Source organism: Vipera berus, assembly GCF_964194415.1.
Source record: "Vipera berus genome assembly, chromosome: 2".
In the NCBI taxonomy this organism is placed as follows: domain Eukaryota; kingdom Metazoa; phylum Chordata; class Lepidosauria; order Squamata; family Viperidae; genus Vipera; species Vipera berus.
Window position 1 is genome coordinate 151,333,256 of NC_138203.1, and position 27,366 is coordinate 151,360,621.

General features: G+C 43.3%; 1 protein-coding gene across 1 annotated transcript in view; it reads right to left on the reverse strand.

Moving 5' to 3' along the window:
* FIGNL2 (fidgetin like 2) overlaps positions 1-25,919 on the reverse strand; it is a gene marked incomplete at its 3' end in the record, with an annotated part of 66,265 nt that extends 40,346 nt beyond the window's left edge. Inside the window, exon 1 of the mRNA XM_081318980.1 lies at positions 25,765-25,919. The remainder of the gene's footprint in view (positions 1-25,764) is intronic.
* Between the last annotated feature and the right edge of the window lie 1,447 nt (positions 25,920-27,366).

Below are 27,366 nucleotides of genomic sequence, written 5' to 3' on the forward strand. Positions count from 1 at the left end.
TCATCAAATTTGCAGATGACACTAAACTGACAGGAATAGCCAACACCCCAGAAGACAAGCTCAGGATCCAAAAAGATTTTGAGAAACTTGAACAATGGCCCTATCCAACAGAATGAGTTTTAATGTGGAGAAAAGCAAAGTTTTACGTTTAGGCAGGAAAAATCAAAAGTTTAAGTACAGATTAGGCGAGACCTGGCTCAAAAACAGTAACTGTGAGAGGAACCTTGGATTCCTAGTGGACGATCATTTGACTTTGAGCCAGCTGGTTTTATAAACAGAGGCATAGAATCAAGATCACATGAAGTATTAGTAGCGCTTTATAAAATTCTAGGACCTAGTAAGACCATACCTGGAATACTGCAACCAATTTTGGTCACCATGCTACACAAAAGATGTTGAGACCTTGGAAAAAGTTCAGAGAAGAGCAACTAAAATGAACAAAGGCCTGCAGACTAAAATATATGAAGAACGACTGCAGGACTTAGGTTTGGCTAGTGCAGGGGTCGGCAACCTAAAAAAGGAAAAGAGCCACCGGGAACTGGTTCCATCACAAATTAAAAAAACTGGGAGCCGCGTGCGTGTGTCCATGCACGCGCATGCGCAAAAAACGTTTTGCGCATGCGCAAAACGGTTTTTTGCGCATGCGCGGACGCACACGGTTGCCATTTTTTAAAAAAGTGAGATGGAACCGGTTCCCGGTTGCCCGACGGCGATGGCCCGTCTGCAAAGCTGCCGCTTTCGGCAGCTTTGCAGACGGGCCGCGGCAGCTTCCTCAAAGAACGACGCCGCGGCCCGTTCGCGCGGAGGTACGCGCGCACCTCTCCAAAGGTTTGGGGAGGTGCGCACGCAGCTCCGCCCATTCGGGGAGGTGCGCACGCACCTCTCGGAACGGGCCGCGGCGTCGCTCTTTCAGGAAGCTGCCGTGGCCCATCTGCAAAGCTGCCGCTTTCGGCAGCTTTGCAGACGGGCCGCGGCAGCTTCCTCAAAGAACGACGCCGCGGCCCATTCGCGCGGAGGTACGCGCGCACCTCTCCAAAGGTTTGGGGAGGTGCGCGCGCACCTCTCCAAAGGTTTGGGGAGGTGCGCGCGCACCTCCGCCCATTCGGGGAGGTGCGCGCGCACCTCTCCAAACGGGCGGTGCCACTCTCCATTTGGAGAGGTGCGCGCGCACCACTGCCCGTTCGAAGAGGTGCGCGCGCACCGGGCGGCTGGGAGCCGCAGGAGACGGCTCAAAGAGCCGCATGCGGCTCCGGAGCCGCGGGTTGCCGACCCGTGGGCTAGTGTCTAAAGAAAAGAAACAGAGGCGACATGAGAGCAGTATTCCAGTATTTGAGGGGCTGCCACAAAAAAGAGGGTGTCAAACTATTCCCCAAAGCACCAGAAGGCAAGACAAGAAACAATGGTTGGAAACTAACCAAAGAGAGAAGCAACCTGGAATTAAGAAGAAACTTCCTAACAGTGGAACAGCTTGCCTTCAGAGATGGTGGGTGCTACATCAATGAAGATTTTTAAGAAGAGACTACTAGACAGTCACTTGTCTCTGAAATCGTATAGGTTCTCCTACTTGAGCAGGGGGTTGGACTAAGACCTCCAAGGTCCCTTCCAGCTCTATTCTATCCAAATCCTTCATTGTGTACCTTATTCTCTTGCTGGAGGGATCTTCATATATTAGGTATCCTAAGGTATCCTAAGAAAGACTTCTTCTATGGACCTTGATGCACAGGCAAATTTATAACATGGGTATAAATATTTGGGTCCTAAGCCATTCAGATCTTCTGGTCCGGGTATGTGGTTACTCCTTCACAGTGTCTGACCCATACCTGCACCGCTCTTCTAAAACAGCTTTGTAAGTCATGACAAAATACATATACAATAGAAAAGAAATAGATGTGGATTTTACAGAAAGCAGAGTGGGATGCCTCTAAAATGTATAGCTCTCTGAATCTTAAAAATGTGAGTCTTTTAAAACAATACACAAGTAGCAAGGCAATTTTCGTAATTCATCATTTCTACTATCATTTTCAACTAATTTTATCTGAGGCTCCATACACTCCGCGTCCCTCGCCACTAGAGTGAATAAATCCCTCGGTGTAGCACCTCTAAAAGTTCTTCGTAACTGTCAGAACTCGTAAAAGGCTCCAATTCTTGGAATGCCACTTGGCCCTTCGAATCAGAACATGTTATGATGATAGTCCCAGCCAATAGGAAGCTCAAAGCTTCACAAATGAGAAGCAACTTGCTATAAACATTGAAACAGGTTTCTATGAAGGGTTTGTACTCTGGAGTTAAAAAAAAATCTAAAATAATTGACCACATTTAAAAACAAGGACATCTGGCAACTCTACCCCAGGGCATTGGCAACTCCTTTTGAAGAAAGGGTGGATAATTTGACAGATCCATCCTACCTGTAAAACCTGACTTGCAGGTTGTGCTAGCTTTCAATAAGAATTAACCTTTTCTCTCCTGAATCTAGATGGATATGTAAGGAATACTTTTAAATCAACCTCACTGAAGCTATCAGTCACTCTGGACCAACAAACTAAGAAGGAACAGTTTGGGCAGTGAGCAATATTTGTTTTGTGTCTTGTATCATCTAGCACAAGTTATACATCTCAACCTATTATTCTACTATGTACTTTTTGTTCTGTATCACCGTTATATTTTTGAAGCATAAATCTAAAAACCTCAAGCGAACCTGACGAATTTATCATGCAAAAATTTCAAACATTTCAACAAATGTCTTCATCGTAGGTTGCAGTTGAAAGCTCTTTTTAATTAAAAGCTATTCCCAAGATTTGGTCATGTTCCCCGTCTTGATTCCCAACTCAGCACTACTTAAAGGTAAAGGTTCCCCCGCACATGCGTGCTAGGTGTTTCCGACTCTAGGGGCCGGTGCTCATCTCCGTTTCAAAGCCGAAGAGCCAGTGCTTGTCCGAGGATGTCTCCGTGGTCATGTGGCCGGCATGACTAGACGCCAAAGGCGCACAGAACGCTGTTACCTTCCCACCGTAGTGGTCCCTATTTTTCTACTTGCATTTTTAGGTGCTTTCGAACTGCTAGGTTGGCAGAAGCTGGGACGAGTAACAGGCGCTCACTCTGCTACGCGGCACTCGGGATTCGACCCGCCAAACTGCCGATCTTCTGATCAACAAGCTCAGCGTCCTAACCCACTGAGCCACCGTATCCCTTCAGCACTACTTGGTCCTCCATAAATAAATTGATGCTAAATCATTATAGCTAGATTCATACACTGCGCTAATCTATAATGTGATTAGTTTGTTTTGGACCAGGAGGCTGTAAGAACTTAGGTACTGTGAATGTTAACCCTTGGTTTACGGATTACATGATTATTTACATAAAGGTATTACATAAACATTATTTAGGAAAAAATAAATGCAGAAATCTTCCAACTGGGGTTATTCAACCAGCTAAGATTGAAAGAAATAACGGTTTAATGCAGAACAAGTCAGAGGCATCAAACCAAGCACTGGATTATATTGGGTAACACTTTGTCAATGCAGAATCTGCTTATTCTGGCCAGATTTCTTGAAAGCACCTACTGAGAAATCCCCCTTCTTTATGAAGTTGTGACAAGCTCCCACTCAATGCAACACATGGGGGTATGGGAAACTCCACCCTCCTTGCTTTCTGGAAATAAGTAAAATGATTTCTGTAACAACCTGAGCGATATTTGTGGGGCTATTATCAGTAGCTTATTATTGTTAATATTATTGTGTTAATGTATTGTCTATTGCTGTTTGCTGCTCAGAATCTGTATAGATTGGGGAGGCCTATAAATATTATTAAGCCAATCAATTGATTGAAAAAGAAAGTGCTTCCAGCCAGTGCAAACATATATAATTCCATGCTTTCATCCCATTACATTGGAACACCCAGCTTTCCAGTAATTCTTTCAAATCTAACCATTCTCCAAAGGGCATGGTTAACATACCTATCACAATTCTATGGTTTATCTAGTCCCCTTCTACACCCATCCATTGCTAATGCTACAATGGGCATTTTTCATTAAGCAGATGTCTCTTTTACACCCCACTGTGCACTCTCACAATTGATACGCTAGAAGAAGAAGAAACAAAACCTCTGCCACAGAGAATTTCAGCTTGAAAATGAGGAAACAACACAATTCCAACCAAGGAGGCATACAGATCCTCCTGAAACATATGAATGACAAGCACCTGACCAGAATTCACCAGGTGTCTCTGAGCCAGTCACTCTCTCTCACACACAACTAACTATTTTATAGGAATATTGTGAGAATGAAATTATGGAAGACCACTCCCTCCATGAATGGCACTGAATTCCCAAGACAAAAGGCAAGATTTAAAAGCAATATGAAGTCAATCAACTTGGGAAAATTGAGGGGGGGAAAACAAAACTACAACCAATGATGGCATATAGCATTGCTCAAAAAACAATGAAAGGCAAATACCAATACTGAAATTTATCTTCTGTCTAACTCCCTGGGTCTGAGTAAAATTCCAGCAGAAAATCACAAATCACATCAAGTATTGACAACTTATTTCCCAACAGCAGCTGATAGGGAGTAAATTAATCCAGGAATATTCAAGTGGATCAAAGAAAATACCTCGGTAGATGTTCAGTTGACTGAAATGAATTAACAACCCACAGTGGATATGTTCTCTAAGAAGTAAAGCGGCTCTTTGTGTTCAGTGCAGATGCACGCACGCACATACACATACACACAAATAGCACAACAGCTGGGCTTTAGAAAATTTACTGCATACTACATTGATTCTAAGAGATGAGTAATTCATTTTAGCACCAAACCTGGAACAATGAAGTCCAATGGAGTTAAGAAAACAAAATTAAAGAAACCAAAAGAAAAAGGGGGTGGGGTGGGGAGATATACTTGTGATGAAGCTCCAAGTGTCTTGAACGCACAACCATATTTCATGTGCATGTATTCTCCAACAGGACCTTCAGATACAAACATATGCTGGAACACAGACAATGGGTTTACATGTGTTTGGAAAAAAAGGAGGGGGAAAAGAGCTAGAATCAGAAGTGGAACCAGGTAATAATTTGGTTTAATTGATTTTGGCTTCAATCACTATATTTTATACACCATAGGTTACTGTCTAGTGTGAACTCAGCCACCAGTCCAGTTTAGCAACCCAGTTTAATACAATGTGTGAACCAGGCCAGAGGAAATCAGTATATATCGAAGCAGATACCAAGACCACTTTTATTATATACAGTACTTTTAAGGGAGTTTACTATGCCATCTAAAGTAGTGGCATCAAATAATCTTCCCCAATTTGATGCTGTACAGGTGTGTTGGGACTACAACTTATAGAAATCACCACCAGCAGGTTTCTGGCAGGCTGAAAGTCAGAGGATGCTGTCCAAACAGCACTGGGGGGGGGGGGGTGCCAAATTAAGGAACTGATGCTGGAACTCAACCAATACAATTTGCTGGAAGGGCTTCATTATTCTGAAGCAATTTTCCCAAGCAGCTTTGAACTACAGCTGCCCTGAGTGACGAGGTCTTCTACTCTCTTCTCCCTAGTGTGCAGACGAACGGAATTAATTCTTCACTTGTGGCCACAGACTAACCTCAGAAAAGTATCAGTCACTTCTTCTCATCCGCTGGGGCTCCATATAGGAGACTGGGATGCAAAAGGGAAAACCACAAAGCTTTGGCTGCTACCGCTACCGTTCACAAAGTGGCACAAAGAGCCCACGGCAGAACTCTGCCTGAGATTCAGCAGCTGAGGAGGTGGGGCAGAAAAGGTAGAGACGCTCCGGAGTTGAGCTTGATACTGTCCATGCTGGTGAGAAGATGGGCATGTGTAATTTTCTTGGCAATAGGACAGAAGCTATTTTCCACTGACTTCTTCTGAAGGTTTCTTTTTCCCTTTTTTTAAACTCTCTCTGAGAACAGTTGCACCGAAGAAGAAAATGAGACCTTTGCCCTAAGGAATTTGCCAATTCAACCGAGACAGCATTGAGACTAGTAAACTGCAGTACAGAAGTTAAGAGAGAAGAACAATACATGCTGACACATGGATGGTACAAGAAGGGAGCCTAACCAAGGGCACATCTGATCATCTGAAATAACAGGATCCTGCTCCTTGGGCACGAGTGGTTAACTTGCCTACAAGCAATATATGGGAAAGGCTACTGAGTTCTAGTAGTCATTAAGAGACAAAAATGGGCTTCCTCTACAGGAGGAGACTTGAGAGGCTGTGCAAAGTAGGTAAGTATTCACAGAGAGGACTGTGGCACTGTGCAGCACCTCTTTCCCTCTCTATAACAGTGATTGAGAGGAAGAGCCGTTGCAAATGTCTGTCTGTCCGCTTAGGTCAGAGGTCCCCAACCTTTTGGGCACCAGGGACCGGTTCCATGGAGAGAGGTTTTTCTGTGGACCGGAGGGGGTGTGGTTTTGTGTACTGTCTGCACCCTGTGGATGGGGCTTCGCTTTTTTGCGCAGAACAGTTTCTGGCATCCCGCAGACTGGTGCTGGTCCACGGACCATGGGGTGGGGACCCCAGACTTAAATCATCACAAATTGTCCCTCTCCCCAGTTTTGCTACAGCATCACATTTTATCAAAGGAAAACAGCAGCAGCAGCCTATAAATCAAAAGCTATGGAGATGGTCATACCAATGGTTTAATGGGAATGGGCAGACAAGAGAAACCAGCATCAAGAAGAAACATGCAAATTGTTGCGTTTTGGGAGCTTACATTACAGTTAGAAGGATTGCAAGCTTGCACGTGGGGGGCATAACATTTTAAGCCACCATCTGTTTGAAAACTCTACGAAGGTGATGTGCATTTGTTTGTGGTATGTCTTACTTGGCTTTGAAATAATCATCTGCAAGGGAAAAGCCTGGAATAATTGTGTTAAGCTACCCTTATCCATTTATTGACATAAGGAAAGAACAATGTATTTCTCTAGTGATCTGGCCCAGACACAGTTTTGCCTCCTGACTCCTAAATTTAATTGTTCCTTTTAGGATTGCACGGTCTCCTCAGTCCTTCTCATCCTCTCCCATAAGTAACTATAATTAAATCAATTGGGGTTTTTTAGTTGGCCTCCTATAATTTCACAGGAGTTGGGATTAGTAACTTCATTACAAAATAAATTCAAAAGGTGCACCTTAAAAATGCTGTCTTAATATAAAAATATTGGTATGATTAAAACATGATATGAAAGCGCTTCTTTCCCCCCGGAGCGAAAGACCAACCTCAGGAGTGCTCTCATTCATGAACAAAGCAGATGCAGGATCTCCCTACTGTTGCAATAGGATTGATCAACTTTGCCATCTTAGTTCTACCATGCTCGTAAGAAGAGCCAGCCCAAAATGGCCGTAGCTGATGGTGGCCCAAAGAAGTTCTGCTCTGGATCCTCCACAAAGCCCTCTACTTTGGGATACTGACTGCCTCAGGGACTTGCCCATGATGGCACACACACACACAAACACACACACCAGATCAGTGTTTCCGCATAAGAAGGAGTTCAAAAGCAATCTCATATTCCCAAAGCTCCAGGCCTTCCCCTTGAAGAGGGGGAGGCTTTCAGCCTGCAGTGTCGCCACCCCTTCAGAGTGCCTCCCAGCATAGCGTGTTCAATCTGGCTCATGTTAGGGCTGTTTAGGCCTCGCCAGGCTGCCTTTGTTCCCTGACTGACAGCTCTTTTCTAAATGCCACCTCTATGAGCTGAAAGGCCTTCAGCGCCGATCTGCTCCATTTGTTGATAGTTTTTCCAGAGAAGCCCTGACTTTTTCTTTCTTAGCTCCTTTTAGCAGGCCGTTCTTACTTTCTGCGCCTGCTGTCTTCCATTGGTCCAACGTAGAACCGGCTTAAGATATTAAAAAAGTATTTGGCAGGATGTCCTTTCCCCAACTTCCCTTCTTCCAATGAGTTGCACTTATTTCCTCTCTTGCACCAATATATGTTAAGCTGGATGCATTTTCACCTTGTTTTTATTTTAGGTATTAGGTAGGGCAAATTCATTGGGCTGCAAAAACCCAGAGAGCCACTAGGTGGTAGCAAAAACACAAACACAAGACATCTCTCTTGATCATCCAGATTTTGGCAGCCGAGATCCCATCATCCCTGGTTAGCAGAATTTGAGTTTGAGCTTTATAGTTCATGGCTGCTACAGAGGTTTGCTTAGTGGGAACAAAAGAGGGATCCTTTGTGTGTGTGTTATCCAGATTACTGACCACCCCAAAGATGGTCCAATTTCATGCTTTTAAGCATGTGTTTAAGATAGTATTTCAGTGGATGTTCTTGCCCAGGCATTTTTAGCCAAAGAGGTATAGTACTTCTCTTTATTGCCTCACTATATAATCTTTGACTAAATGTTAATTGCATTTGCAATTATCTTGTTGATACACTGTTTTATTGTGTTAAGTGTTTGCCACATTGTGTCTATGTTTCAGAGAAAGGCAGAATAATATACTTTGTTACAAATAAAAGAGTCAAATTGATTGCAGTGACATGTAAACACAATCAATCAGTCAGTCAGTCAATGTGGTTTTGAATACTGGCTGACTTATCCAGTCCTCTGCTCATTATCTGACACCACAAGCCCTTATAGCCACTGTCCAAAATAATTGCAAACTTACTATAATGTATGCTTTATTATAATCACTTAGTTTATTTAGGTTGCAATTTAATCTGATTTAGCCAGGTCTGTCTGGTAGATGCAGTGCAATGCTTTGGATTCAATCTCTGAACAACATTTTGGAGCACAAATTGAACATCTATCTGCACTGCCTTAAAGCAGCTTCATGTATTACAGACACGTGCTACATTCTTGATCCTGTATACTCCAGAGCACTTTTTGGAGCCTAAATCCAATGTACTGCACAGAACCTACTGTTTATTTCATTCTATTTCCAACTAACACTAACATCATTCAGAAGATGGCATACCACATACATTTATATTTGTGGCAATACACACACACACACATGTTAAATGTTTGTTAAGTATTTAGAATGCACTTGCTTAGGTCCAAACACGGGACAAATCTTATTTCCTGTTTCAGCCTAACCCAAGGCCATCCACAGGCAGTAGCCACACTAGTGGCAGCTCATATTTGTGTAAATTTTTTGGCTTGCTAACAAAGAATAAAGGGAGACAGATATGATCATTTCAAACTTATTTGTTCTCATCAGTCAGCCATACCCTTCTGAGATTCGAACCTGGGCCGACTGCATCTTAAGCAGTTGTTTTAACCCCTAGGCCACATTTTTTTAGCAAGCCAAAAATTTACATATATATATATATATATATATATATATATATATATATATATATATATATATATATATATATATATATATATATATATATATATATATATATATATATATATATATATATATGTATGTATGTATATGTATATGTGTGTGTATATATGTATATGTGTATTAGCAATTTATTAGCAATTTGAATAATTTACACACACACACACAATGTATGTATGTATGTATGTATGTATGTATGTATGTATAGTAGTCAATAAACTGTTATTCTTTCATAGGAAGAACTCTGCACACAATTTTAATTTTAAAGAATCATAAAAGGTTTCCAGAATGAAGTACCGGTTGCAAAATTCAGCTTCCCTTCAATTTTTTCTTCCTTCCTTCCTTCCTCCTTCCCTCCCTCCCTCCCTCCCAAGGTGCTTAAACTCTCTAGAACTAATATATTTACATGCATTTCATTTATTTCAGTAGCTGCTCATTAAAGAGCTGCCACCTAGCAAGATTTAATTTGCCTAAAGTGGTTCACTGGTATCATTTCAGCCAAGAGCCTTTATGATGTCAATAGGCTTCAGATTCTGCAGGCTTTGTTTTTAATTATTTACCACTCTCTCCACTGACTTTTCAACTGTATACACCCTCCTTATAAAGGCCAATTGGATTCTTCATTGTGACCTTTCAGGACCAGAATGGGACCTTTTTTAATTCTCCCACAGCTCTTAACTTCTTCAGTGTTTTAGTGCTCACTTCTATTAGAGCTACCAGATCTGGGCTGCAGAAATCCAGAGGACCACTAGTTTTCTTCATCTCTTTGTTAGCATCTAAGGGTTGTCTGAACTTGCAGCTCAGATCTGATGAGCCTAGTTATTCTTCTAATTTTGTTTTAGAATTGCCCTTTTTCAGTAGCCACTTTATAAACATTTTGTAGTTGTCATCTTTTACTATTATTCTCTATTTAATAAGCAGCACTTTATTGCTGTTATTCAACTGTATGTTATTGACTGTATCCTATTTTATTATTTTTTTGTGTACACCACTCTGCATATTTTGGCTATCATTACCTTCCCCATCCTATTTTCCTCTAAACCCAGACTATATTTTCCTTATTCTATACTGACTTGAGATTATGAAAGTTGTAGTACAACATACCCGGAAGACAACAGCTTGGGGAAGAGTAGGTTATAAAACTAACAATCTAAAATAAATACGCTTTCAAAAAATCAGATTTTTAGCTGAATAAAATGGGATTCTGATTAATAAAATCATCTGTTAGACAAACATAGTAGCATTTTATAGAAACTATGCTATCGAGATCTTCATAATCACTTTTTAAGTTATATTATTAGCGAATCAGAGATATGTTCAATATAGCAAGTATTTTAAAGACTGAACTTAAGCCTCGTTTCTCCATTCTGATAACATCCTTCTGCAACACTCTGAAGTTTTCTGTTTTGCTTCCTGTGTTCTTAAATATCCATGGAGAAGTTAACATGCTTTGTGATTCTTATTCTGAAGAACTTCTATACATAAGGCTTCCTCAATTAGTTTTCTCTGAAAAAGCAGTGGTGTTTTTTTTACACATATTCATAAGCATTATAACAGTAGGCTCATGTGCTCATAGAGATTTTACACAATAATATTAGTGGTTGCCCCAAGCTTCAAATCAGTGTTGCCGCTTGCCTTGATGTCTAACCATCGGAATCAAAGGTCATTATGAAAAGGCCAGCGGTTGAAACAAAATAATGACTGTTTTGCTTGCTTATGAGGCATCTTTTGCTTCTATATGTACTCAAGTGCAGGATAAATGAAACTATGTGTGGTTGAATACATGACAGTGGTTTAGAATATGCATGCAAATAAGTGTCCTCTTGTATGCAATCTGTCAAGAAATAGCTATATCTGAACTGTTTTCCCTACTTCTATGTAAGATCTATGCCAGGCTACTGATAAGTAGAAAGTAAATTAATTAGGCAGAAGAAAAACATTGGATCATTGCCCACACTAATCAGATAAGTTGGATCTGCCCTGAAAATTGAAGGTGGTGAATTGTTAGGAATTCACTTGCTGCAGATTCTGTGCTAAAGTACAATTTTGAGTGCCAAGGATTCCACCGCCAATGAGGTTATTCTTATTTAGAAACAGTATTATTTCTTTATGAAACTGATCTGTGCCTGTTCATTTGTGTGCATTATAAAGACATAGGGTAGAAGATCCAGCACTAACAGAGATCTTGGCCAGATGGTTTTCTGATGTATTCCAATTGTATGATTCTGCAAATGCTGCTGAGAATAGGTAACAGAAAAATTGGGGGGGGGGATAGTCTTTTTACTCCTGAGGCCAGAAAGAAACAAGCTCATAGCCACCCATTTAGCTATGGGAATTCACTGGCTGACTTTTGCCAATAACTATTGCTTAGACCTGCCTACTTGAACTTCGTTGTGGAGAATACTTGGAGGAGGGAGTAGACGGCCTTCAATTCTTGAAGGACAAGTGAGGTATCATTCTAAGAAATTAATAAAATAGTATAACAGCGCAGAGCAAAAGTAGAGGCAGGCTAGGTTTATTTATTACATCTATTTTAAAACAATGTAGTTTAGCAGTGTTGGATCTGGATCAAGACGACCACAATTCAATTAACCCACTGAGCTCACTAAAGTATGGGGCCAGTCAGTTTCAGGCCAACCTCCTTACAAGGATGCTTCTGTGAAGACTAAATCAGCGAAGCACCCGACATAGGCCACCTTCAGCTTCCAGAGAAAAAGTATACACATGCAGCGCAGACTAAAAGGATAATTTAAAAAATCCAGAGCAGTTTACATAGGAAAACCATCAATGCTACTAGGTGAGAATCCATATGCTGTAATGTTATCTTAGAAAAATGCCTTGAGCTCTAAATACTGCACAGGTTCCCCTCTTTCTGTTCTATCTGGAAGCCTAATCCGCGTGACAGGAGACCTGTTAACACACAATCCATACATCGACTCTGAAGATTCTTCTCCTTATACAAAAACTAACACACACCCAGACCCTCCAAAGCCATTGTGATAAGAACACTCACTTCTAAATTCCATCTCCCAAATATGGTAACTCAACAAGAAAACTAGGAGCTGGCTTTTATGTAATGATTTAAAAAAAAAAACCTTGGCATAATAAAGCCTGCATTTACAAAAGCACCATAGAGAATCAGTTATCTCACTTTTTCAACTTGGCTATTTTGTAGTTGTATATTTAAGCACATTATCCAGCGCTGAACAGAAGCAGGCAATTGAAACAAGCCCCGTAGAGTTGAAGCTACGACTCTAGAGAAGACACATCACCCTTGAAACACTCAACCTCCCTAACCTCCTTTGCACTGATCGGGTTAGCAGTGCATCACCCCTGGCCCTTTAATTACACATCTTTGCAACCATTAATCCTGCTGCCATCAATTACTGGAGCTTTATCCCATTCCCTTAAAGAGGGACAGAGAGAGAGAGCACAAAAAATAAAAGGCTTTAGGAGGCTAGTAAGAAAGGCACTTAAGCATTCTCTCCTTTACCTGTCAATTGAAGACCAACAGGCAGATCCTCACCCTATGTGGCTACTGAAGATAACGGGACCTAGAATCTCCCAGAGGCATATGCTAACATTGGCTCATTCCATGATTACTCTCCTACTATTTCAGCACATTAACTTTTTTCTCTTCCATTAATACATTACTTTGATATATTTTCCAAAAATATTTTAAAGATCTGTTTCATGCCACTGTTTTTAGCTGAGATTTTTAGGTATGAATTTTTTAAACATCCCAATAAAAAAACTTTTCTTCCCAAGAGATTGGTTTGATCTAGGTGGAAAAAAACAGGAATTCATTTGAGATAACTGCTATTAAGAGAAATACTCCATAAATGTTTTTCTTCCAACTCAACCACCACAATTACAATCCTTCAGCAAAGTGGGAGAGGCTGGTGGCTCTAGGTGTTTCCCCAGAGTTTGTGGAAATGAAGTCCTGGGATTGCGAATTGAACCCTTGTTCTGTCGCACAGCAAAATGACTCTGCCACAAACCTTGAAGATCTGAGAATACTTCCTAGTGCTGTATTATTTCTATATTTATTTTGGACTTGACTTTTCAGTAGCATATTTTTGAATTGTAAGCCACCCAGTCACTGAGATGAGCAGCTATACAAATCGAATAAATATTTGAACAGCATATCCAGACAATTCCATTCTTTTTAATTGAAATAGGACCATTCCTAGCTTTCATGACTCATAAGGGAGGAAAAAAAACACTTGGGCAGAATCATTCTTGACACTTTTAACAACTATACTGTGTGTGTTTAGAGTACTCACAATAGCTGCCGCTTCATTTCCCTGTTGACGAAAAATAATACCTATTTCAAAATATCAAACAGCATCTATAGATTCAATTCATGGAGAGATAATGAAACATGAGGGGGCTCTGACCTATTTCCACTTTAAAGAGAAAGAGACATGACTTATTCAGCTTGATTGGGCACAAATGTGGTTTTCCTTCAGTTTGTTTCTTATGCTGCATTATTAGAAAGAGCAAAGGCTTATGGAGGGGGGAAAAATGTTGTCATCCCACTATTTTTCAATGGAGAATTTTGTCTCAGCAATTCCTTTCCCGATCCAAAGCACGGGCAGGTCTTTCATTGCCAGGCCTTTTAGATTTAGCCAGCCAGATTACTGGCGCAATGATCTTTGCAGAAAACGGCCTTTGTCCCAAGAGAGAGGGGGAGGGGCACGGTTAAAGAGTTCCTCACACTACCCCAACAGCCCAGAAGGCCGTTTAATGTTTGCTTTCCTTCTGCTAAGCATGTAAACACAGTAAAAAGAAAAGAAAAGAAAATGGCCTTTACAGGGGGAAAAAAAGAGACACGCATGTTCTGGGATTGATCAAACATCAAGAACAGCCCTAGTGAAAATTGTCAGTGGGACTAAAGAAAAGTCTGAAAAGTAAGTTTTCCCTTATGGGGGAAGAGAGAGAGAGAAAAAACAGAGACACGTGGAGGGAGATGAGAGAAACATAGACCAAGACCCACTGCAGAATGGACCAGGCTTATTCACTGTATATATGTCCTGTTGAGGCAGAGATGCACATTTACTCAGGTGTAAGACTCGCTTCCTTTACACGGACCTTGCAAGTGCTTGGATGTTTCTGCGGTAGTTATTAAGCAGTAAGCTCTTGCTGAACCTACCATGCCTTACTTTGGAATAAATAATGCTGAGGATTTTAGTGTCGTTCAGTTGACTTTGGGTCAAAATGCAGTAAAGGAAAGAAGCAATGCTTATATACAAAACAAAACAAAACTCCATGGGCTGGCACAAAATTGGGCAGATTGGCCTCCCGAAGAAGGAAAGGAAAACATGTTAAAAAAGGGAAGATGAACTGGATTAAAAGTGGGCCAGTCTGCATGAGTTAACAGCTGCCTTTTTAAAGAAGAGGAAAGGCAACATTTTCTATTTGGGTACTGAAAAAAAAGCATTCAGCCCATGTCTAAGCAAAGGAGAGAAGGATAAGCCCAACAATAAAGATCAGTGTCTCCTGATAAGAGGAAACCAGGGTTTTTTTTTGCTGTTTGAGGGAAGTCAATCCAGAAACATGCCTCATGTAACTCATCCTGACTGCCCCAGATGAAAACAATCTTCTTTAAAGAAGCATTTAGACCTGTTTGACAGCAGCTATGAGCTTATTTAGTTCTTTCAACAGTTAGGTTTATTGCACATTGGTTTTAGAGGTTTAGTCCCAAGCTTTGTAAGTCACTTAGAAACAAAAGAGCAACTGGGAACTAAAGGTGGTGGTGGTGTAGCGGAATAGGACAAATAGCTATTAAGTACAATAGCAAAATCCAATCAATCACCATATTCAGCTGCAGTCTTCCACTAAAATGACAGGTGCTGAGGATATACAACAGGCGAGAGTTATCACCTTCACGTCATGATTGTCCGATTCTCAGTGGTGTCTAGCTGGCCACAGTCAGAAACCAAATGTTGGATTTTGGGACCTGGAAATTTGATCCAGCAAAGCATTCTGGCATTCTCAGTGAAATTACACAGCTTCTCACTAATCTAATACATGAAAATCAGAATGACCATCTTAAGTCAAGCCTTGAATAATTCAGGTATCTAAGAGAAGGCTAAGGGTGTAAATAATAAAATAGCATGGAACATTCTCTATCCTTGAAAGTAAGCAAGAAAATAAGATATTGTTATTGGGTTATCTTCAAACGAGAGAGAAATACTCAGCACACACGCTCACCTCAGTGTGATTCCAAATGTCATGTTGCTTAGCTTCTGCCTCTCTGCAGCCCAGCATATCCAGTAACCAACCCAGAAAGATACTTCAGGGGGTCTTTTTATTTGATGATCAAATGTCACTGTGCTGCATTGGAAAACTCCAAGATTTCATTTATCCACTGGGGCACTTTCTCATCTCATTTACTTTGCTCATCCATTTGATTTTTGCATTCCTCCTTTGCAGAAACTAAACTAAAAAGCTTTGAGCACGTAGCAAAAGTCTACAAAACGTAGCTTGCATAGGCCAAGTAGGGAGCAAATTTTGTTCAGTGGCTAAACCTACATGCTCTCCCTTTGCTTAAGGGAGACCAGATTTAGCAATCTGTCAAAATTTGCTTTCCTTTGGCTTGCACCGGAAGCACTAAAATCCACAACCCTATGTTTTACCTGTGCAAAGTCTCTAATTATGACCTTTGCTCTGCTTTAGCTGCTTGGGAATTTGGCAGGCTTAATTGGAGGGACAAGCCAGCATAGTGTAGTGCTTATGAGACTCTAGGCTAGAATCCGGGAGACTGTGAGTTCTAGTCCCACTTCAGCCATGAAAGCCAGCTGGGTGACCTTGGATCCATTACTCTCGCTCTCTCTCAGCCCCAGGAAACAGGTAATGGCAAACCACTTTCAAAATTTTGTCAAGAAACTTGTAGGGACTTGTCCAGGCAGTCATCAGGAGTCATCAACATTCTGACTCAAAGGCAAAGGCACACACTTGTTTGTCTATGGCAGGGGTCTTCAAACTTGGCCCTTTTACGACTTGTGGACTTCAACTCCCAGAATTCCTCAGCCAGTGTGCCTGGCTGAGGAATTCTGGGAGTTGAAGTCCACAAGTCATAAAAGGGCCAAGTTTGAAGACCCCTGGTCGATGGGTTTCTATATGAGGGCAGGTTCTGTTCATGCCGACTTGAAAGAAGAAACCCATAGCGAAATTTCACACAGCACTGTAGGAAGGAGCCTGCTCTGAAACCAGCAACTTGACTACATCCAATCGTCCAATAACCTCTGAAGCAGAGAGGTGGTCCTCAGCTCCAACACCCTGACCCTCCAAGCTGCAGTGAGGCCACACCTATGTTTCTTTCCATCAGACATAGGTGAGAGTCTATAGCCAAGAAGATCCCTTGGTATCCCTCTTGACTTCAAATGTCCTTTTGGAGCAGGGTTCTCCAAAGTGGTCAATATTGACTTCAAGGGTTGATGGGCTAGGGTTGTTGTTTTCATTGTTATTTGTAGTACTATTAGTTAAGATAGTAGTTATCAAATTATTTTCATACAATAAATGTTAGGGGGTCAATGAATAATCTAAAACTTCATGAAGGGGTCGATGAACTGAACAGACCCTTGGTTTTAGAGACAGCCACAGAGCAGTGACCAAGCATCAGACTTCTTTCTACCAGGGTATTCTCTAGGCACAGAGGCACTCTCGGAAAGCACACTTGGTCTGTGCAATGCCCAGGATGTTGTTTGAGAATGTGGTTTCCAGATCAGGAGAGAGAGAGCATCTTGGGGAAGTGGAAGGAGCTCTGTAATTTTGACTATGCCCACCTTAGCATCATATCTCTTCCTCCCACTGCAAGCATACAGTGATTGCCTGTGTTCAAGTATTTAGTTCTCAGAGAAAGAACCGCACTCAGTCACACTCTTGTTTAAGGAAAAGAAGACCCCTGTCACCCTTTCATTTTGGAAGAACCCAAGAGTCTTATATAAATTGCAAAACAATTCAGTTTACACTCTGCCTTTCTTCAAGGAGCCCATGGTGACAAAGCGAGCACACCCTGCTATTTTCCCTTCAACAACCCAGTGCGGTAGGCTGAGCTAACAGTTGGCCAGAGTCATCCAATGACCTTGCATGGCTAACCTGATTTACACCTGATCGACCCACTCCAACTTCATAACTACTGCATTTGTTTCTTTTAATTTAAAAAAATAATCATAAAGAAAATAAATATGAGTGAGCGTTCAGATTGGTCCTGGAATTCCTGATCAAGAGAGCCCAGTCCAAAGTAGGTTAGCTAACTAAGTGGGTTGACACAAACAGATTGTCCATTGATCATTGATGAAATCAGCATGGCATTTACTTCAGATTTTACTGCCATTTTGCTCCTTTCGTAATGCCCTCGAAGGACGTTTGTCATTGGATAAAGTGGGGAAAATATGCACCATGAAAAAAATTAAAGTAAATAAAGCAACTTCTAGACTAGTAAATCAGATGTCATTAAAAACAAAAAATGTTGGCTGGGAGAATGGAGATGAAACAAACGTAGAATGTATCATCCATAGGATGGCAGGTTCAGAAGAGGAAAAAAAATGGGAATAGTCGTAGGATAGGGGCTTTTAGCTGCGTGCAAGAGGCATTTTTACTGGACAAACTCAGGGCCAATGGCAGGAAATCCACTATCAGATTTCCTGCCCGGAGGTTGAAATTTAAAAGCAGGAAAGGAGAATCCCACCAGGGGCCTGGTACTGGGGAAGAGTAACCATTCCCTCCTACAGACCAACGTCTTTCATCCACCGGATGAGGAGCAGCTTTTGGGAGATGAACAGGAGGCTTTAGAGAGGACCAAAAGAAAGGCTCAACCTGCTTTCCCCCACCTGAATTCCAGGATTTTAAATCTAACCATGGTTAGAAAGAAGCAAGTTGAACACTACCTGAAAAAGTACGGAGGAGCCCAACAAAGCCAGCAGGGGGAATAGCCAGAGGGAGAAAGAGGTAAGTTCAGTGGGGAGGGGGGAGCAGAAAAACGAGAAAGATACCTCTGTTTTGAAATGGTCACGTCATAGGGCTTCCATTGTCTGGACTGGTGTTTCTCAACTTTGACTACTTTAAGATGGATGGACCAACTCCCAGAAGTCCCCAGCCAGCATTCCTCACAGTGATCCAGGCAGTGGATCCTCCCTTCCTTTCAGAACCCTGATTGCCACAAGTAGAGGACTGGTTCTTCTGAACTGATTTTTTACCATCTAGGAAAAGTTGAAGCCTCCATCACCCGAGGAGGGGTATCTACAGTCCCCAACCCTCCAGTGAAGACACAGATCATGAGCAAAACCTGTACAATTAAACTGAGTCATCCTCAAAGAGCAGCTTCATCTGCTAAGAAGGTGGCAAATCCATCACAGGAGACAGGACTTATCACTGGCTGGGGGAGGGGGGAGGACAGCCCAGATTTTCCAAGCCCTTTGCCACCCAGAATAACATCAGACGGTGACACTTTGCAGACATCACGGCAAGGGAGAGAACAAAGCTCCGTTTGCAGCTGCGGCCATAGCTCAGTCTGTTTAAGGATGATCTGTGCAGCAAACAAGGCTTGCCCATTCATTAACCTACTCACAACAGTGAAGCCACATCCTGGTTAAACCAAGAAGGTAATATAGTCCTGCAGTCATAGAAGATAGCAAGAAGGATGGGGCAATTCGAGGACGTGTTGTCTTCAGTCAGCCCGGAAATGCCACCAAACCTTTGCATTCTCTTTAGCTACACAGTTTAAGCAAACGATCCTTAAGCATCTCTTAATCAGATCCTACTTCAAGGCAGTTGCTGCTGTATCAAGTATCACATTTACGCCGGCCCTCCTGATTGCGCTGGGCAGTAAGATTCTCCAGGATTCCCATTTTTGTCAAACATCTGGGCAGAATAGATCCCAGTCGCACAACAGATCATTTGGCTGAAGGAGAGAGGAACGAACACATGTTCTGTGGAATAGGCTCAGCATCACAATGGGAGGAAGGTCTTAGAAAGAGGCTGCAAGGACTGGCCTATGGAGCATGTGAAGCATAGGTCATCATTGGGGGTAAAGCAAGCTGGAAAAAACTAGAAGTGGGCCAGAGGAAAGCATGGGACTGGTCATCGGTCAAAAGCACTCTTTGGCGAGATGGCAGGCAACCCTCCCAAATTCCTTCTTAAAGAAGAAAAACAAGCAGGTGAACTGACACTTTAGCTGTATTTTCGCTGTTGCTGTTTCTTTCCCTTTAGCTCTAGGGTTGTGATACTGTGGTTGCATTTTTTATATATATTTTTTTCTCTTTTTAACTCTAAGGTTCTGTCTTTTTTTTTTTGCAAGCAGAGATGCAAGCAGTAAAATTTTCGAAATGCAGTCGTGTTGTGTCTAATCGTGACTTCTGATGCTCTGTTTTCATGCCTTGTTCTTCAGTGTTTTCACACTCACAGCCGAGTGAGCTGGTGTTTTCAGCGAGTTTCTCCAAATCCTTTTTCCTAGGAGGCACCCATCACGCTAAATAATCCCTGCTTGTTTTTGCAAAACTGGGGCATGTTTTGCTTCCTTGCATAGGGCATCAGGAACTGCCAAGTCTATCTCTTTCCAGGAAGTGATGGCGATATTTGTAAATCTAAAGTTTCTTTTAAGCTTTGCACTTTTAGAGTTCTGCACTATTTTCTGAACTGAAAATGTAGCCATAAGAGAGAGAGAAAAAAGCTAGGCTGCCTCGCTATTCTCTTCCAGATGAAATGTAACGCTTTAACAGACTTAATTCTCCGCTGGCCAGATCCACGTGGAAAGCCAAGCAGAGGAACAGAAAACAAATCTTTCCAACAAGAAAGGGGCAGAAAACACAGACAGGAAGAAAGCAGTTAAGCCTGTGCACTCCTTCTGTCTCTTCCAGGATTTTGGCCAAACTGGCTCTTCGGGCAACAACCGAAGATGCTCTTCAGAAAAAAGGACAGGCTGTAAGGAGCTGCTGGGGAGGGGCAGAAAACCCGAGGGCTCCTAGATAAGCCGTTGTTAACATGATCCATATGGTACACAAGTTGCCTTTCTGTTTAACCAAAATGATAATGGGAAAAGGGAAAAATGCAAGGAGGGGGGAGGGAGCAGGACAGTGGTTGGGGTCTCCAACAGAGAATGGAAGCCAGGACAAAGACTGCTAGTAAAAAAATTCTGGACTTAGAAGTCACTCGGAAGGAGCTGCCCTGTTCTGTTTGTTTGCAGTTTAAGCTGCACAAACAGCAGATGCCCCCCCCCCTGGCTCAATGAAACATCCACTCCCCTCACAAATAATTTTTCCTGTATTAAAATATCACCAAACGCAAGATTTCTTTTTCCAGGAAATCTTGAAGTGAGTTTTTATGAAATGACACCCTTATCAAAAAAATGAGTACAAACTGAGCAACTTTTGACTGCAGGACTACAGTTTTAAAATATGCCCTCAAGGATGTGCACCCGTATGCACACAGACCTGCATGTTTATGGAGAAAGATAGGCCCTACACATCTTTTCAAAAGATGCAAAGCCTATATTTGTCGCTACTCACAATCAAAGAGGAACGTTGTCCATGGGATCACGATGGGTCAGACACGACTTTGCAACTAACAACAACAACAATGCAATCAAAGAGCCATACAAAAAAGGAAGAATATTTTTTTGTTGCTGAACAAAATATAAGCTAAATACAGTTTAAAGGGTAGTCTGCATTCTATGTGTCACTACACTGATCACCACTGAATTCAGAGCTACTGGTATGTGAAAATGGGGGAAATGCTCCCATTTAGGCTTTCCCAAAAATGCTTTGGGTTGAAGAAACAAAGGGTCAATTACAGGAAATCCTTTCTGCAAAAACTTTGGGATATACGTTCTTCAAAATATAAATCCTTACAGACCAATTCCTTCCACTTCTCTCTCCAGAAAACCTTTATGTTAGTGTCCTTAAAAGAAAAAGGGGAAAAAATCCATTTATAACACAATTTTAAGGATGCTTAAGGTAAAGGTAAAGGTTCCCCCGCACATTCGTTTTCCGACTCTAGGGGCCGGTGCTCATCTCCGTTTCAAAGCCAAAGAGCCAGCGCTTGTCCGAGGACGTCTCCGTGGTCATGTGGCCGGCATGACTAGATGCCAAAGGCGCACGGAACGCTGTTACCTTCCCACCGGAGTGGTCCCTATTTTTCTACTTGCATTTTTACGTGCTTTCGAACTGCTAGGTTGGCAGAAGCTGGGACGAGTAACAGGCGCTCACTCTGTTATGCGGCGCTCGGGATTCGACCTGCCAAACTGCCGACCTTCCGATCGACAAGCTCAGAGTCCTAACCCACTGAGCCACCGCGTCCCTACTAAGGATGCTTATTCAGTCATAAATTCTACTCAGATCAATGGAATGTATTTCCAAGTAAGAGTGCTTCTGTTTTCAATGAAAAAGTGTCTGTCAATTGAAGATACTTTAGCTGAATATTTTATCTTCAACAATTTGATTTTAAATATGATTGTAATATGTTTAAAGTTTGGGACTGGGATATACTTAAAACATTTCAACTTAATGCATACAGTAAATGATTTTATTCATCTTCACTATTTTTATATTTACACCATTGTAATGCATCGGAAGCAAGCCACTTCCAAAAATAGGCAACTGTGACCTTAACCCAGAGTCACACTGATTACAATTGGTCCCACCAATAAATCAACTAAAACACTTTTATAGATCAATCTGCTAATTAAACCAATTAAAACTTGCAGCCTAAATTTTAAATATTCAATATTCACAAATCACATAGAAAGCAATCAAAGGAGATTCGTGGGATCTGAACCAGTGTGCTTGCCAAATGAACGGTTCCATAATTTACCAACATTAACAATCCAAGGCACATTCAAATTGCTACAGCTGTTACAACCATATTAGATAGCACTTGTACAAACAAACTATAAAAGGACCAATTCCCAAATAGAATGAAAGGCACTGAAAACTGAAGTCTTAAGTAACCATTGTTGTGACGTTATCCTCTAAATTTTTATCCATTATCCATTTTGAAAATAAATCCAAATAGTGATCCAAATCGTGATGTTTTGTACACCTGGGCATTTACAATGCTCAAATACTAGACTTTCTTTAAAATTAATCTTGTTTGATTGGCTTCGTGATCACTGTTATTTTAGATGATATCACTATAACTTTATTGTATCACTTTTATTCATTCTGCTGAGGATTAGGCTCTGACTTCAAGAAAATGGGCAAGATGCCAAAAGGGTAAAAGTTTTCCTTTGCTTTAGAGCAGGGGTGTCAAACTGCCGGCCCACGGGCCGGACGCATCACCAGGACCACGCCCACCCCATTGCTGGCAATGGGGAAAAAGCTCCAATACGTCACACAACATTTATTTATTTTATTTTATTTTAATTCCATTTATATCCCGCCCTTCTCCGAAGACTCAGGGCGGCTTTACAAATCATGTGACATCACGGGTTTGACATGTCTGCTTTAGAGAAATACATGTCCAGTAAACACAAAGGAAACCTGGATATTGGTGTTGACTGGAGTCATAATTATCCTTCCCAGAAACAAAGGGAGAACTGCTCTGGAATTATGTGCTGTCAGGATGTTGGCAGCAAAAAGAGATAAATCTCTGATTGAGCCTACTGTCCAATCTTCCTTGATTTTCAGAGCAGACTATATAGTCCTCGACTTACAACAATTCGTCTAGTGACCATTCAAAGTTACAACAGCACTGAAAAAGGTTAGTTATGATTGTTTTTCCACACTTGCAACTGTTACAGCATCCCTTGGTCATATGATAAAAATTCAGATGCTTGGCAACTGACTTATATTTATGATGGTTGCAGTGTCCCTGAGTCATGTGATAATCACCTTTTGCAACCTTCTGACAAGTAAAGTCAATGGGGAAGCCAGATTCACTTAACAACAGTGTTACTAACTTAACCGTGGTGATTCACTTAACAACTGTGGCCAGAAAGGTCATAAAATAGGGCAAAATTCACTTAACAAATGTCTCACTTAGCAACAGAAATTTTGGGCTCCACTGTGGTTGTAAGTCAAGGACTACCTGTAACCAAATACAAAGTGGCTGAATTTGCTAAAAAAAACAACAAAAAAACAAAAACCAACCACCCTCAATTATTCAGCATTCCCCATCTTTTTGGAGAGAAGCAGGAAGGCCTGACTAAGACAAGAGGCAGGGAACACCCACGGTAAAAAGCTTGGGCCAATCAATGCCACTGTTTTGAGAAGACATATTTTATGCCCAAGGTTGGCTTTCACACTGCTTCTTTTTCTCACCTCACTAACAAAGGAAATAGAAATCTGAGTGGATACCATTTAGCTGCTTTCCCCAACAAAGTGCCTGCCTGCCTGCCACACTGAGCTGCACTGCAACAACTCTGTCTCTGGCCATCATGTCACTAAAAGATGACGGGGGAAGTACTAGTTCAATGCATTCAGCGGGTGTCAGATGAAAATTGCTAAGAGTACAGGTGTGTTTGGAAACACCAATAATGTTAATCTGCAGTTAAGAAGAGGATAAGAATTTGAGAAACCGGCTGTCCTCTGATTCACAGCAAAGTTGGGACATTTTTGCTTAGCGCCAGGGTATCCTGAGGGACTGAAACAAATCAAGCTTTTCTCCGGGATTCTTCTTGCAAGCTCTAAAGCTTGAGCTTCATCTCTGTGTTTTTGTGTCTGATCTTGCAGGCTACAAACGTGATCAAATTTCTAAAGGGTTATGCACGACAGGAGTAATGGCCAATGAATGGGAAGCCCCATTCCTGGGCAGTATCCAGCAAGGCCCTTCCACACCCCTCCTTGCCCGGGAGTTGCACGCAAAATAACGCCATGGATGATGAAGCAGAGGCTGCCTCAAACTGACAAGGCTGGATGGAAGCCGCTCTGCCTGCTCCCTGCAAGTTTGGTTAATTGACAGCTCACTAAACCGACAACCTGAGGGGATTTTTTTTTGTCCAAGGCAATCAATAGGAAACGTATGTGTAGAGAGGGCGCTCCCACTTTTAAACGCCCCTCCCTCCCTCCCTCCCCTGCGCCTGCAAAACAGAGACCCCGGGCAGGCCATAGAAAAGGCAAGAGCCATTGCCACGCCGAATCAAAATTCCTCAAGAGACGCTGCTCCTCGAGCCCCAGGGGTCACTGAAGAGACAGCCTCAGACAAAGGCCACCGCTTTCTGGTTGCCCCCCGATATATAACCGCATTTAGCCCCTTTTTCTCCAAGAGCGGGCGAAAGGAGCCGCCCGCAACGCTGCAAGCCCAACAGCTTTCACCGCCGCCCCGCGTGGCGTCCAGGCAGCCGCTGCCTGCCTGTGCAACTCCCCGCCAAGTAAATAAAACTTTTTTTTTCCCCGAGGGTGGGATGGACTTCCCACCGCACTTTCCCCACGCCAAGGCAAGCACCCAACCCCGGAGCCTTGCCGAAGCTCCCCGTACACGCGCTGCCTTTCCAAAACACCAGCAGGCAAGTTAATCGGCGACCTTTGCTCTCTTGTGTGCAGGATTTACGCCCCAGCGGCAGGCCGGCCCCTCCCTTCAGGAACGAGCCCCCCCCCCAGGCCCGCCCGTGCCGGCGCCGAAGAAGAGCCTTCGGGGAAGAAAATAAGGCTCCACGGAGCACAATGGGGGATCCTGCGGGGTGCCAGAGGGCTTGGGATGCTTGGCGTCGCGCACCCGTCCCACCAAATAACGGTTGTGCTTTCCGGGGGAGGGGAGGGGAGGGGAGGGGGGAGGGGAGTGAGGTTTGCCCAGCCCGCTTTCGACACGCACCGGCCCTGCGCGACGGACACGTACGAGCTTCCTACACACAATACCTCCGCTCCTATTTCTCTCCCGCCTGCATTCCTCAACGCTGATCTCAGCCCCTCCCCGACCCGAAGGAATCAATCAGCTCCGTGGGACTTTGGCAGCCGGACCGCCGCCTCCTCTCCTCCCCCCCCCCACTCTCGCGCGTGGCCATCCCCACTTTCTCACGCGGCGCCCGAACGAACATCCACCCCCGATCCTCCGCCGCAATCGGCTCGTTCCCGTTACGGTTAATCCTCCGACACTGCCCGTGGGGTTGGGTCATGGTGGGAGCAGCATCTCGGCCACCCACATCCAGCCGTCGCCACCATCCTCTCCCACCCGTTGATTCTGGCAAGTCCAAGCCAACCCCCCCGCCCCTTTCCCTCCCCCCCCCTGGCAACTGCCCCAACGCCTAAGGCAGCGTTTCCCAACCTTAGGAACTTGAAGATGCGTGGACTTCAACTCCCAGAATTCCCCAGCCAGCTATGCTGGCTGGGGAATTCTGGGAGTTGAAGTCCACGCATCTTCAAGTTCCTAAGGTTGGGAAACGCTGGCCTAAGGTCCCGTCCACCACGGAGGGCGCCTCCTCGTCCGACCGGCATCGCCCGGCCTCCGAGCTGGCGTCCGGTCCGCAACTCCGCCTCGCTCCTCGTCCCCGCGGCCCCCTGACAGCGCTTCTGCTGCCACTCACCTACTCATCCCTGCCTGTCCCTAGCGGAACCCGGCGCAGCCACCTGGTCCGCGTGGCCGGGGGGCTTCAGCTGCGGAGCCGGGCGCTGCGGCGCTGTGGGCGGCCGCGGGACTCCGCATTCTCTTTGCCACCCGGCTGGGACGACGCGGCACCCGAGATTGCTGCTCCCTCGGCCAGTCGAGCCAGCGGTTTCCAGGCTGCGCGCCTCCCCTTCTCTCTGCCTCCCCTTCCCTCCGCCCCGGATCCTCCCCGTTGCTCCAGCGTCCTGCCCACGTCCCTCCCCTTCCCTCCGGCTCTGCTCTCGGGTCTTCCTTGCTGCCGCGCTGAGCTTCCCCGCCTTCTACGATCGTTCTTAAAGACAGAGAGAGCGCCTTCTCCCAAAAGGGGGAATTGCTGTCCGCTGCTTTGATTTTTATTTTTTATTTTAATTCCATTTATATCCCGCCCTTCTCCGAAGACTCAGGGCGGCTTACAAGCTTAGCAGTAGCCTTCATTCTATGTATATGCCTGCTTGTTAGGGCTTTCACACACACCCCCAAGCGGCATTATTACAAAGTCAGCTTAATTGCCCCCAACAATCTGGGTCCTCATTTTACCTACCTCGGAAGGATGGAAGGCTGACATGGGAACGGGGTGTGATCCACCGAAAAGGGCATTTTCTTTCACTCTTTCAATTTTGTTACATCTCCATTGGGGAACCAAGAAAGAACGGCTCTTGTCCTTAAATTTCCATTTCCAGGGGGTTGGGTTTTTTGTTTTTTTGGTGTTTTTTTTGGTGGGGGGGAGGGTTCAGTTTATACTTAAGCCGTTAGTAAGAAATGACCACCGTACTCCTTCAGGTTGGAGATGCAGACTGACATACATACTGTGACCACAGCCCTGACATGCTGTTTTCTTAGATGTGCTTACTGTAAATCTGTCACTTGAAGACGATTTCAATAAATATTCCTTCTGACTGCAGAAATAGCCCTCAATTCAAGACTTGCCTTATTTTTGCATCTTGTAGCTCTGTCCTACAGATCAGGGTTCTTGCTCTCTTTACCCATGGCACCCTTCTGAGCCTTAATGTTTATTGTGAACTGTAGTAATTTTCAATGTTTACGGTGCTGAAATTAGCACAGAGAATGAAATGTGAGGATTACAACAAATTGATCCTATGCCTGGCAGTTAAATTTGAGTAGGCCACAGGTGTCCAACTCAATCGCGCCACGTGACATAGCGTGACGTATCGCGACGTTTTTTTGCCTGCACGTGACGCATCCAGCCCACGGCCGCCAGTTTGACACCCCTGGGATAGTCTCTGAAAGTTAATGTGTTCCCCTAGAAATATGGCATAGCCCTCTGGGGGTTCAAAAGGCCCACTCTGAGAACCATGGATAAAGACTATTAATAAAACTATGTATCATAAGCAAACTGTTCTTCACTTTTCCCTGTGTCCATCCATCCGTCCATCCAACCTTTTTTTTTAATCATTTAATTTTTTAAAGCCACCTCTTCAGGACAGTCCATGACCAAGACAGTTTACTATGGACAGATTAAGCTCTTCAAAAGGGATCAAAGCCACAGGGCTTAAGGTGATCTCATATTTACTCAGGTAGTTAC